The 15,069-nt window shown below is 39.5% G+C and overlaps 1 pseudogene; it reads right to left on the bottom strand.

The window, feature by feature from the left end:
- Nucleotides 1–362: 362 nt before the first annotated feature.
- LOC119280142 overlaps nucleotides 363–15,069 on the bottom strand; it is a 38,417-nt pseudogene continuing 23,710 nt past the window's right edge.

The following is a 15,069-nucleotide window of genomic DNA, read 5'->3' as shown; positions in this document are numbered from 1 at the left end:
AAAAAAATATTTTCAAAAAGTTTTGAAAAAATTTACACATGTATGCCAGGACATGAAGTGTATGTGTGTAAAATTTCAGAATGAAATACCTTGAATTGCGAGCTGCACAATAAAACCAAAATCATGAACTTTGAGGATGAACACTACGTATGCTAAAAAGCTCCAAATTTGTCTTTTTTGTGTAGCTCTCATTTTAACTATTTTGACTTGAAAAATTACACACATGTACATGATGTATCTGGGTATATGTCTATTTATTTGCAGAATTTTTTGAAACTGAAAACTTTCAATTTTAAATATTTCAAATTAAGGCCTCCATGAAGCTAAAAAACATCTTACATTTAGGAACAGAGAGATAGTATTTAGAAGTGATCCTCCCGCTTCTTGATCCGCACGCGGAGCTCGTAAGGCGGCGGTGCGTCCATGCTCGCCGGCGTCTCCACCATCAAGACCGTGAACCTCCGGATCACGGCGGCCACCACGGCCTTCATCTGCATGTAAGCCAACTCCTTTCCGAGGCACGCCCGCGGCCCCGCGTGGAACACCGGGTACCTCGCCGCGTTGATCGCCACGAACTCGCCGCGATCACCATGGCGCCACCGCTCGGGTCGGAACTGGCGGCAGTCATCACCCCACAGCCGCGGCATCCTCCCCATCGTGTATGTCGAGTAGTCCGCACACCAGCCGGTCCGCACCGTCGTGCCGTTCGGAAGCACGTCTGAGGCCGCCGCCACGCGCGTGTTGATCGGCACCGGCGGGTACAGCCGCATCGCCTCCGTGAGCGCTGCGTGCAGGTAGTGCATCCCCTTCAGCTCCTCGTATTGCCCTGCGTCGTCTCCGTGCGGCATGCGCGTGACCTCCTGATACGTCCATTTTGCATCTTGCTTTTATATCAATATTTATTGCATTATGTGCTGTTATTACACATTATATATCAATACTTATGGCTATTCTCTCTAATTTTGTAAGGTTTACCATGAAGAGGGGGAATGCTGGCAGCTGGAATTCTGGCTGGAAAAGGGGCAAACGTTGGAAACTTATTCTGCACTGCTCCAAAAGACCTAAAACTCCACGAAACTTATTTTTGGAATTAATAAGAATTATTGAGCAGAAGAAACACCTCAGGGGGCCCACACCATGGCCAGGAGGGTGGGGGAGGGGCCCACCCCTACTGGGCGCGCCCCCTGTCTGCTGGGCCCCCTGGTGGCCCTCCGGTGTCCATCTTTTGCTATATGAAGGCATTTACCCTGGAAACAATTGTGGGCAAGCTTACGAGACGAAACTCCACCGCCACGAGGCGGAACCTTCGTGGAACCAATCTAGAGCTCCGGATGAGCTGTTCTACCGGGGACACTTCCCTCGGGAAGGGGGAAATCATGACCATCGTCATCACCAACGATCCTCCCATCGGGAGAGGGTCAATCTCCATCAACATCTTCACCAACACCATCTCCCCTCAAACCCTAGTTCATCTCTTGTATCCAATCTTGTATCCAAAACCACAAATTGGTACCTGTGGGTTGCTAGTAGTGTTGATTACTCCTTGTAGTTGATGCTAATTGGTTTACTTGGTGGAAGATCATATGTTCAGATCCTTAATGCATATTATTACACCTATGATTATGAACATGAATATGCTTTGTGAGTAGTTACGTTTGTTCCCGAGGACATGGGTGAAGTCTTGCTAGTAGTAGTCATGTGAATTTGGTATTCTTTCGATATTTTGATGATATGTATGTTGTCTTTCCTCTAGTGGTGTTATGTGAACGTCGACTACATGACACTTCACCATTATTTGGGCCTAGAGGACGGCATTGGGAAGTAATAAGTAGATGATGGGTTGCTAGAGTGACAGAAGCTTAAACCCTAGTTTATGCATTGCTTCGTAAGGGGCTGCTTTGGATCCATATGTTTCATGCTATGGTTAGGTTTACCTTAATACTTTTGTTGTAGTTGCGGATGCTTGCAATAGGGGTTAATCATAAGTGGGATGCTTGTTCAAGTAAGGGCAGTACCCAAGAACCGGTCCACCCACATATCATATTATCAAAGTACCGAACGTGAATCATATGAGCGTGATGAAACTAGCTTGACGATAATTCCCATGTGTCCTCGGGAGCGCTGTTCTCATTATAAGAAATTGTCCAGGCTTGTCCTTTGCTACAAAAAGGATTGGGCCACCTTGCTGCACTTTATTTAATTTCATTGCTTGTTACTCGTTACGATTTATCTTATCACAAAACTATCTGTTACCTACAATTTTAGTGCTTGCAGAGAAAACCTTAATGAAATCCGCTTATCATTTCCTTCTGCTCCTCGTTGGGTTCGACACTCTTACTTATCGAAAGGACTATGCTAGATCCCCTACACTTGTGTGTCATCAAGACTCTTTTCTGGCGCCGTTGCCAGGGAGTGTAGCGCTTTTGGCGAGTGGAACTTGCTAAGGAAACATTTATATAGTGTGCTGAAATTTTATGTTACTTGTCACTATGGAAACTAATCTTTGAGGGGCTTGTTTGGGGCATCTTCGCCCCGAACAGTAGAGTAAAGAGTTGCTCCTCAACCTACTGAACCTACTGAAAATGTTTACTTTGAGATTCCTTCGGGTATGATAGAGAAGCTGCTAGCTAATCCATTTGCAGGAGATGGAACATTACATCTCGATTTACACCTTATCTTTGTGGATGAAGTTTTTGGATTATTTAAGCTTGCAGGTATTCCCGAGGATGTTGTCAAAAGGAAGGTCTTCCCTTTATCTTTGAAGGAAGATGCATTGACATGGTATAAGCTATGTGATGATACAGGATCTTGGAATTATAAACGATTGAAGTTGGAATTTCACCAGAAGTTCTACCCTATGCATCTTGTTCACCGTGATCGTAATTACATATATAATTTCTAGCCTCGCGAAGGAAAAAGCATCGCTCAAGCTTGGGGGAGGCTTAAGTCAATGTTATATTCATGCCCCAATCATGAGCTCTCCAGATAAATGATTATTCAAAAAATTTATGCTCGGCCTTCTCTCAATGATCGCACCATGCTAGATACTTCCTGTGCTGGTTCTTATATGCTGAAGACTATTGAATTCAAATGGGACTATTGGAAAGAATTAAACGCAACTCTGAAGATTGAGGTTCCGACGATGGTAAGGAGTCAGGTATGACACCTAAGTTTGATTGTGTTGAATCTTTTATGGACACCGATGCTTTTCGTGGATTTAGCGCTAAATATGGACTTGACTGTGAGATAGTAGCTTCTTTCTGTGAATCTTTTGCTACTCACGTTGATCTCCCTAAGGAGAAGTGGTTCAAATATAAGCCTCCCATTGAAGTAAAAGTAGCTGCACCTATTATAGTTGAAGAAAATACTATCACTTATAATGATCCTATTGTTCCTACTACTTATGTTGAGAAACCACCTTTTCCGGTTAGGATAAAGAATCATGCTAAATCTTCGATTGTTGTTTGTAAGAGTAATACTAGGACGTATACACGTCCTGAGCAAATCAAAGTTGAACCTAGTATTGTTATGGTTAAAGGTCTCCTGGATGATGATTTAGATGGGCATGTTATTTATTTCTGTGATGAAGCTGCTAATATCGCAAAACCAGATGCTAAGATACATAGACCCGTTGTAGGCATGCCTGTTATTTCTGTTAAAATAGGAGATCAATGTTATCATGACTTATGTTATATGGGTGCTAGTGCTAGTGCAATACCTCATTCCTTATATAAAGAAATTATGCATGACATTGCACCTGCTGAGATAGAAGAAATAGATGTCACAATTAAGCTAGCCAATATAGATACTATTTCACCAGTTGGGATTGTTAGAGATGTTGGAGTCTTGTGTGGGAAGGTCAAATACCCTGCTGATTTTCTTGTTCTTGGTTCCCCACAAGATGACTTTTGTCCCATCATATTTGGTAGACCCTTCTTAAATACTGTTAACGCTAGGATTGATTGTGAAAAGGATGTTGTCACAATTGGCTTGGATGATATGACTCATGAATTTAATTTTGCTAAATTTCGTAGACAACCCCGTGATAAGGAATTACTTAGTAAATATGAAATAATTGGTCTTGCTTCTATTGCCGTGCCTCCTACTGATCCGTTGCTAGACCATGAAAATGATATGTTTATGAAAGAAAGAAGGGAAATAGATGAAGTGTTCCTTAAACAATAACCTATTCTGAAACATAACCTTCCCGTTGAAATTCTAGGGGATCCCCCTCCACCCAAGGGTGATCCCGTGTTTGAACTCAAACCATTACCTTATAATCTTAAGTATACTTATCTTGATGAAAAGAAAATATATCATGTTATTATTAGTGTTAACCTTTCAGAACAAGAAGAAGAAAGATTATTGAAAACTCTGAAGAAGCACCGTGCTGCTATTGGATATACTCTGGATGATCTTAAGGGCATTAGTCCCACATTATTCCAACGCAAAATTAGTCTGGAGGACGATGCCAAACCAGTTAGAGATCCTCAATGACGACTGAATCCCAAGATGAAAGAAGTGGTAAGAAAGGAGATACTAAAGCTCCTTGAGGCAGGTATAATTTATCCCGTTGCTGATAGTGATTGGGTAAGCCCTGTCCATTGTGTTCCTAAAAAGGGAGGTATTACTGTCGTTCCTAATGATAAAGATGAATTGATCCCGCAAAGAATTATTACATGTTATAGGATGGTAATTGATTTCTGTAAGTTAAATAAAGCTACTACGAAAGATCATTACCCTTTACCTTTTATTGATCAAATGCTAGAAAGACTACCCAAACACACATATTTCTGCTTTCTAGATGGTTATTCTGGTTTCTCTCAAATACCTGTGTCAGCGAAGGATCAATCAAAAACTACTTTTACTTGTCCTTTCGGTACTTTTGCTTATAGACGTATGCCTTTTGGTTTATGTAATGCACCTGCTACCTTTCAAAGATACATGATGGCTATATTCTCTGACTTTTGCGAACAGATTTGTGAGGTATTCATGGATGACTTCTCCGTTTATGGATCCTCTTTTGATGATTGCTTGAGCAACTTGATCGAGTTTTGCAGAGATGCGAAGACACTAGTCTCGTCTTGAATTGGGAAAAGTGCCACTTTATGGTTAAGGAAGGCATTGTCTTGGGGCACAAAATTTCCGAGAGAGGTATTGAAGTTGATAAAGCTAAAGTTGATGCTATTGAAAAGATGCCATGTCCCAAGGACATAAAAGGTATAAGAAGTTTCCTTGGTCATGACGGTTTTTATAGGAGGTTCATCAAGGACTTCTCTAAAATCTCTAGTCCTCTGACTAATTTATTGCAAAAAGATATTCCTTTTGTCTTTGATGATGATTGTGTAGAAGCATTTGAAATACTTAAGAAAGCTTTGATCACTGCACCTATTGTTCAGCCACCCGATTGGAATTTACCCTTTGAAATTATGTGTGATGCTAGTGATTATGCTGTAGGTGTTGTTCTAGTGCAAAGAGTTGAGAAGAAATTGAATGTTATCCAGTATACTAGTAAGACTCTTGATACTGCCCAGAGAAATTATGCTACTACTAAAAAAGAATTCTTAGCAGTTGTGTTTGCATGTGATAAGTTTAGACCTTATATTGTTGATTCCAAAGTTACTATTCACACTGATCATGCTGCTATTAAATATCTTATGGAAAAGAAAGATGCTAAGCCTAGACTCATTAGATGGATTCTCTTGCTCCAAGAATTTGATTTGCATATTGTTGATAGAAAGGGAGCTGAGAACCCCGTTGCAGACAACTTGTCTAGGTTAGAGCATGTTCTTGATGACCCACTGCCTATTGATGATAGTTTTCCTGATGAACAATTAGCGATCATTAATGCTTCTCGTACTGCTCCTTGGTATGCTGATTATGCTAATTACATTGTTGCTAAAGTTATACCACCTAGTTTCACATACCAGCAAAAGAGAAAGTTCTTTTATGATTTAAGATATTATTTCTGGGATGACCCACACCTTTATAAAGAAGGAGTAGACGGTGTTATTAGACGTTGTGTACCTGCGCATGAACATGAACATATCCTACGCAAGTGTGACTCCGAATCATATGGAGGACACCACACTGGAGACAGAACTGCACATAAGGTATTGCAATCCGGTTTTTATTGGCCTAGTCTCTTCAAAGATGCTCGTAAGTTTGTCTTCTCTTGTGATGAATGTCAAAGAATTGGTAATATTAGTAGACGTCAAGAAATGCCTATGAATTATTCTCTTGTTATTGAACCGTTTGATGTTTGGGGCTTTGATTATATGGGACCTTTTCCTGCCTCTAATGGTTATACACATATTTTAGTTGCTGTTGATTATGTTACTAAGTGGGTAGAAGCTATTCCAACTAGTAGTGCTGATCATAACACTTCTATTAAAATGCTTAAAGAAGTTATTTTTCCGAGGTTTGGAGTCCCTAGATATCTTATGACTGATGGTGGTTCACATTTTATTCATGGTGCTTTCTGTAAGATGCTTGCTAAGTATGATGTTAATCATAGAATTGCATATCCTTATCACCCACAGTCTAGTGGTTAAGTAGAGTTGAGCAATAGAGAGCTCAAATTAATTTTGCAAAAGACTGTTAATAGATATAGAAAGAATTGCTCCAAGAAACATGATGATGCACTATGGGCTTATAGAACTGCATACAAAAATCCTATGGGCATGTCTCCATATAAGATGGTTTATGGAAAAGCTTGCCATTTACCTCTAGAACTTGAACATAAAGCATATTGGGCTATCAAAGAGCTCAACTATGACTTAAACTTGCCGGTGAGAAGAGGTTGTTTGACATTAGCTCACTTGATGAATGGAGAACCCAAGCATATGAGAATGCCAAACTGTTTAACGAAAAAGTTAAAAGATGGCATGACAAAAGGATACTGATACGTCCATTTTGCATCATGCTTTTATATCAATATTTATTGCATTATGGGCTGTTATTTCACGTTATGTCACAATACTTATGGCTATTCTCTCTTATTTTACAAGGTTTACATGAAGAGGGAGAATGCCGGCAGCTGGAATTCCGTGCTGGAAAAGGAGCAAATATTGGAGACCTATTCTATGCAACTCCAAAAGTCCTGAAACTCCACGGAATATCTTAAAATAAATAAAGAAAAATCGTCACCAAAGATGAAGGCCAGGGGGCCCACATCCTTCTCACGAGGGTGGGGGGCGCCCCCTGGGGCGCGCCCCCCTACCTCGTGGGCCCCCTGGTGGCTCTCTGGCGCCCATCTTTTCCTATATGAAGTCTTTCGATCAGAAAAAACAGGAAGCAACCTTTCGGGACGAGACTCCGCCGCCATGAGGCGGAACCTTGGCAGAACCAATCTAGGGCTCCGGCAGAGCTGTTCTGCCGGGGACACTTCCCTCCGGGAGGTGGAAATCATTACCAACGTCATCACCAACGATCCTCTCATCAGGAGAGGGCAATCTCCATCAACATCTTCACCAGCACCATCTCATCTCCAAACCCTAGTTCATCTCTTGTATCCAATTCTTGTCTCCAAGTCCGGAATTGGTGCTAGTAGGTTGCTAGTAGTGTTGATTACTCCTTGTAGTTGATGCTAGTTGGTTTATTTGGTGGAAGATCATATGTTCAGATCCTTTATGCATATTATTACCCCTCTGATTTTGAACATGAATATGCTTTGCGAGTAGTTGCGTTTGTTCTTGAGGACAAGGGAGAAGTCTTGCTATTAGTAGTCATGTGAATTTGGTATACGTTCGATATTTTGATGAGATGTATGTTGTCTAGCCTCTAGTGGTGTTATGTGAATGTCGACTACATAACACTTCACCATTATTTGGGCCTAGAGGAAGGCATTGGGAAGTAATAAGTAGATGATGGGTTGCTAGAGTGACAGAAGCTTAAACCCTAGTTTATGCGTTGCTTCGTAAGAGGCTGATTTGGATCCATATGTTTCATGCTATGGTTAGGTTTACCTTAATACTTTTGTTGTAGTTGCGGATACTTGCAATAGAGGTTAATCATAAGTGGGATGCTTGTTCAAGTAAGAACAGCACCCAAGCACCGGTCCACCCACATATCAAATTATCAAAGTACCGAACGCGAATCATATGAGCGTGATGAAAACTAGCTTGACGATATTCCCATGTGTCATCGGGAGCGCTTTTCCTATTATAAGAGTTTGTCCAGGCTTGTCCTTTGCTATAAAAAGGATTGGGCCACCTTGCTGCACTTTATTTACTTTTGTTACTTGTTGCTCGTTACGATTTATCTTATCACCAAACTATCTGTTACCACTTATTTCAGTACTTGCAGAGAATACCTTGCTGAAAACCGCTTATCATTTCCTTCTGCTCCTCGTTGGGTTCGACACTCTTACTCATCGAAAGGACTACGATAGATCCCATATACTTGTGGGTCATCAAGACTCTTTTCTGGCGCCGTTGCCGGGGAGTGTAGAGCCTTTGATAGGTGGAATTTGGTAAGGAAAATTTTGTATAGTGTGCTGAAATTTTCTGTCACTTGTTACTATGGAAAGTAATTCTCTGAGGGGCTTGTTCGGGGTATCTTCACCTCGTCCGGTAGAGCAAAGAGTTGCTCCTCAACCTACTGAACCTATTGAAAATGAAACTCCTTTTGAAATTCCTTCGGGTATGATGGAAAAACTGCTAGCTAACACTTTTATAGGAGATGGAACAAAGCATCCTGATGAACATCTACTCTATGTGGATGAAGTTTGTGGACTGTTTAAGCTTGCAGGTATACCCGATGATGTTGTTAAGAAGAAGGCCTTCCCTTTATCTTTGAAGGGAGACGCATTGACATGGTATAGGCTATGTGATGATACGAGATCATGGAACTATAAGAGATTGAAACTGGAATTTCATCAAAAGTATTACCCTATGCATCTTGTTCACCGTGATCGCAACTATATATATAATTTTTGGCCCCGCGAAGGAGAAAGCATCGCTCAAGCTTGGGACAGGCTTAAATCAATGTTATATTCATGCCCCAATCATGAGCTCTCAAGAGAAATAATTGTTCAAAGTTTTTATGCTCGGCTTTCTGATGACAATCGCACCATGCTCGATACTTCATGTGTTGGCTCTTTTATGATGAAGACTATTGAATTCAGATGGAATTTATTGGATAGAATTAAACGCAACTATGAAGATTGGGACCTCGACGAAGGTAAGGAGTCAGGTATGACACCTAAGTTTGATTGTGTTAAATCTTTTATGGATACCGATATTCTCCGTAAGTTTAGCACTAAATATGGACTTGACTCTGAGATAGTAGCTTCTCTCTGTGAATCTTTTGCTACCCATGTTGATCTCCCCAAGGAGAAGTAGTTTAAATATCATCCTCCCATAGAGGTAAAAGTAGCTGCACCTATTAAAGTTGAACAAAATACTGTCACTTATAATGATCATATTGTTCCTATTTCTTATGTTGAGAAACCACCTTTCCTTGTTAGAATGAAGGATCATGCTAAAGCTTCAACTGCTGTTCGTAAAAGAAATATTAGAACTTATACACCTCTTGAGCAAGTTAAAGTAGAAACTAATAGTGCTATTGTTAAAGATCTCTTATCTGATAATATTGATGGGCATGTTATTCAATTCTGTGGTGAAACTGCTAGAATTGCTAAACCTTGTGCTAGAGATAAACATAGACCTGTGGTAGGCGTGCCTGTTATTTCTGTTAAAATAGGAGATCGTTGTTATCATGGCTTATGTAATATGGGTGCTAGTGCTAATGTAATACCCATTGAGTTATACAAAGAAATTATGCATGATATTGCACCTGCTGAGTTAGAAGATATTGATGTTACAATTAAACTTGCTAATAGAGATACTATATCTGCAATGGGAATTGTTAAAGATGTTGAAGTCTTGTGTGGAAAGACCAAATATCCCGTTGATTTTCTTGTTCTTGGTTCTCCACAAGATAGCTTTTGTCCCATTATATTTGGTAGACCCTTCTTGAGTAGTGTTAATGCTAAGATAGACTGCGAAAAGAATGTTGTTACTATTGGCTTGGATGATATTGTTCATGAGTTTAATTTCTCTAAATTTAGTAAACAACATCGTGAGGAAGAATCGCCTAGTAAGGATGAAATTATTGGTCTTGCTTCTATTGCTGTACCTCCTAGTGACCCTTTAGAACAATATTTGCTAGACCATGAAAATGATATGTTCATGAACGAAAGAAGGGAAATAGATGAAGTATTCTTTAAACAGGAACCTATTCTGCAACATAATTTGCCTGTTGAAATCCTAGGGGATCCTCCTCCACTCAAGGGTGATCCCGTGATTGAGCTTAAACCGTTGCCTGATAATCTTAAATATGCTTATCTTGATGAAAAGAAAATATATCCTGTCATTATTAGTGCTAATCTCTCAGAGCATGAAGAAGAAAGATTATTGAAAACTCTGAAGAAGCACTGTGCCGCTATTGGATATACTCTTGATGATCTTAAGGGCATTAGTCTCACTCTATGTCAACATAAAATAAATTTGGAAGCGGATGCCAAACCAGTTCGTGATCCTCAACGACCTCTGAATCCTAAAATGAAAGAAGTGGTAAGAAAAGAAATACTTAAGCTTCTGGAGGAAGGTATAATTTATCCCGTTGTTGATAGTTAGTGGGTAAGTCATGTCCATTGTGCCCCTAAGAAGGGAGGTATTACTGTTGTCCCTAATGATAAAGATGAATTGATCCCGCAAAGAATTATCATAGGCTATAGGATGGTAATCGATTTCTACAAATTAAATAAAGCTACTAAGAATGATCATTACCCCTTACCATTTATTGATCAAATGCTAGAAAGATTATGCAAACATACACATTATTGCTTTCTAGATGGTTATTCTGGTTTCTCTCAAATACCTGTGTCGGCTAAAGATCAATCGAAGACTACTTTTACATGCCCTTTTGGTACTTTTGCTTATAGACGTATGCCTTTTGGTTTATGTAATGCACCTGCTACCTTTCAAAGATGCATGATGGCTATATTCTCTGACTTTTGTGAAAAAAATTGTGAGGTTTTCATGGATGATTTTTCCGTCTATGGTTCCTCCTTTGATGATTGCTTGAGCAATCTTGATCGAGTTTTGCAGAGATGTGAAGAAACTAATCTTGTCTTGAATTGGGAAACGTGCCACTTTATGGTTAGTGAAGGTATTGTCTTGGGGCACAAATTTCTGAAAGAGGTATTGAAGTTGATAAAGCCAAAGTTGATGCTATTGAAAAGATGCCATGTCCTAAGTACATCAAAGGTATAAGAAGTTTCCTTGGTCACGCTGGATTTTATAGGAGGTTCATTAAGGACTTCTCAAAAATTTCTCGGCCTCTGACTAATTTATTACAAAAAGATGTACCATTTGTCTTTGATGATGATTGTGTAGAAGCATTTGAAATACTTAAGAAAGCATTAGTCTCTGCACCTGTTGTTCAGCCACCTGATTGGAATTTAACCTTTGAAATTATGTGTGATGCTAGTGATTATGCTATAGGTGCTGTTCTAGGGCAAAGAGTTGATAAGAAATTAAATGTTATTCATTATGCTAGTAAGACTCTAGACAATGCTCAAAGAAATTATGCTACTACCGAAAAGGAACTTTTAGCAGTTGTATTTGCTTGTGATAAATTCAGACCCTATATTGTAGACTCTAAAGTAACTATTCACACTGATCATGCTGCTATTGAATATCTTATGGAAAAGAAAGATGCAAAACCTAGACTTATTAGATGGGTTCTCTTGCTGCAAGAATTTGATTTGCATATTGTTGATAGAAAAGGAGCTGAGAACCCCGTTGCAGATAACTTATCTAGGTTAGAGAATGTTCTTGATGACCCACTACCTATTGATGATAGCATCCCTGATGAGAAATTAAATGTCATAAGCACTTCTCGTAGCACTCCATGGTATGCTGATTATGCTAATTATATTGTCGCTAAATTTATACCACCTAGCTTCACATACCAACAAAAGAAAAAGTTTTTCTATGATTTGCGACATTACTTTTGGGATGACCCACATATTTATAAAGAAGGAGTATATGGTGTTATTAGATGTTGTGTACCGGAGCATGAACAGGAACTGATCCTACGCAAGTGTCACTCCAAAGCTTATAGAGGACACCACGCCTGAGATAGAACTGCACATAAGGTATTGCAATCCGGATTTTATTGGCCTACTCTCTTCAAGGATGCCCGTAAGTTTGTCTTGTCTTGCGATGAATGTCAAAGAATTGGTAATATTAGTAGACGTCAAGAAATGCCTAAGAATTATTCACTTGTTATTGAACCATTTGATGTTTGGGGCTTTGATTATATGGGACCTTTTCCTGCCTCTAATGGATATACACATATTTTAGTTGTTGTTGATTACGTTACTAAGTGGGTAGAAGCTATTCCAACTAGTAGTGTTGATCATAACACTTCTATTAAAATGCTTAAGGAAGTTATTTTTCCGAGGTTCGGAGTCCCTAGATATTTAATGACTGGTGGTGGTTCACACTTTATTCATGGTGCTTTTCGTAAAATGCTTGCTAAATATGACGTTAATCATAGAATTGCATCTCCTTATCACCCACAGTCTAGTGGTCAAGTAGAATTGAGCAATAGAGAGCTCAAATTGATTTTGTAAACGACTGTTAATAGGTCTAGAAATAATTGGTCCAAGAAACTTGATAATGCATTATGGGCCTATAGAACTCCATATAAAAATCCTATGGGTATGTCTCCGTATAAAGTGGTCTATGGAAAAGCATGTCACTTACCTCTCGAACTAGAACATAAGGCATATTGGGCTATTAAAGAGCTCAACTATGATTTCAAACTTGCCGGTGAGAAGAGGTTATTTGATATTAGCTCACTTGATGAATGGAGAACCCAAGCTTATGAAAACGCCAAGTTGTTTAAATAAAAAGTTAAAAGATGGCATGACAAAAGAATACAAAAGCATTAGTTTAATGTAGGTGATTATGTATTGCTATACAACTCTCGTTTAAGATTTTTTGCAGGAAAACTTCTCTCCAAATGGGAAGGTCCCTACGTTATCGAGGAGGTCTATCGTTCCGGTGCCATAAAAATCAACAACTTTGAAGGCACAAACCCGAAGGTGGTAAATGGTCAAAGAATCAAACATTATATCTCAGGTAATCCCATAAATGTTGAAACCAATATTATTGAAACCGTAACCCCGGAGGAATACATAAGGGACACTTTCCAGACCGTTTCAGACCCCGAAAAGGAATAGGTATGTGGTACGGTAAGTAAACCGACTCCATAACAATTTTTAAGGCAATATTTCTCCGTTTTGGAATATTTAGAAAAATAGAAAAATAAGTGGCAGTCCGGCAAGGACACGAGGCCTCCATAAGGGTGGAGGGCGCGCCCTACCCCCTGGGCACGCCCCCTACCTTGTGAGCACCTCGTGTGCCCTCCGGACTCCGTTTTCTTGTACGATACGTATGTTGGTCGGTAAAAATTCATTATATATTGTCCCGAAGGTTTTGACTCTCGTATCGCGCAAATATCCTCTGTTTTCGTTTCGAGCTGTTTCTGTTGCAGATTTAGAGCACCATGATTTCTCCCTCCTCCAACAACGAAGAAAAGGATGCTTGGCTTTTGAAGGTAGAGTTGAAAAGACAAGAACCAGAAGAGATCAAGAAGGCCATTGATGCTCAAGCTCCGGTGGTGAAAGAAGAAGACACCCCTCAACCTTTACCTAACCTTTTCACTCCAACAGAGATTGAAGCTTTCAAGATGATTGAGTTAGCTCGCATACAGAACAAGTATCTCATAGAGGAGAATATTTTGTTGAAAGATCGTATTGCTGGGCTCAAGGGCATTATCCGCAAGTTGGAGGAGCTTTTGCGCTCGATGTGCGATTATCCACCGTCATCATCACCACCTCCATCACCTCCGAAGAAATAATCACATGGGTATGGGCACTCCCCTTGGCAACTGCCAAGCTTGGGGGAGGTGCCCTGGTATCGTATCACCATCACAACTTCTATATTTACCGTTTTTCTTAGTCCGATCCTTTTAGTAGTATATTGATTTAGTAGAATAAAGTATTGGCATGATCTAGTTTTGAGTTTTGCTTTACGATCCCTCTATGTAATCGAGTCTGTGAGCTACCTATATAATAAAGATTAGTGTTGATTCAAGGGCTTGATTATTTTTCCATGATCTTGGGTGAATAGAAAGTAGAAAAAGAATAAAAAGAAACAAATAGTTCATATTGATCTTATTGAGAGTAATGACTTCACATAGAGAAGAGTATGATGATTAAAAGTTGTTGGGAGTTGGCAAATATAGCTTTGGTCATCGTTGCAATTAATAGGAAGTAATAAAGAAAGAGAGGTTTCACATATCGATACATTATCATTGACATATCTTATGATTGGGAGCACTCATTAAAATATGACATGCTAAAGAGTTGAGGTTGGACAAGGAAGACAACATAATGAGTTATGTTTTCTTACATCTGAGATAAAGTATGTTGTCATGGATCCTCTAACGTGTTGAGCTTGCCTTTCCCCCTCATGCTAGCCAAATTCTCAGCACCAAGTAGAAATACTACTTGTGCTTCCAAATACCCTTAAACCAGTTTTGCCATGAGAGTCCACCATATCTACCTATGGATTGAGTAAGATCCTTCAAGTAAGTTGTCATCGGTGCAAGCAATAAAAATTGCTCTCTAAATATGCATGACTTATTAGTGCAGAGAAAATAAGCTTTGTACGAACTTGTTGTGGAAGTAATAAAAGCGACGGACTGCATAATAAAGGTCCACATGCAAGGGGCAATATAAAGTGACGTTCTTTTGCATTAAGATTTTGTGCATCAACCGTAAACGCGCATGACAACCTCTGCTTCCCTCTGCGAAGGGCCTATCTTTTATTACTATTCTCTACTTTATGCAAGAGTCACGGTGATCTTCACATTTCCTTTTTCATTTTATTCTTTGGCAAGCTCAACATGTTGGAAAGAACATGATATATATATATATATATATATATATATATATATATATATATATATATATATATATATATATAT

This window comes from Triticum dicoccoides, chromosome 3B (genome assembly GCF_002162155.2).
Source record: "Triticum dicoccoides isolate Atlit2015 ecotype Zavitan chromosome 3B, WEW_v2.0, whole genome shotgun sequence".
Classification (NCBI taxonomy): Eukaryota; Viridiplantae; Streptophyta; class Magnoliopsida; order Poales; family Poaceae; genus Triticum; species Triticum dicoccoides.
The sequence above is the reverse complement of the archived record's forward strand: the minus strand, read 5'-3'. Positions and strand labels throughout refer to the sequence as shown.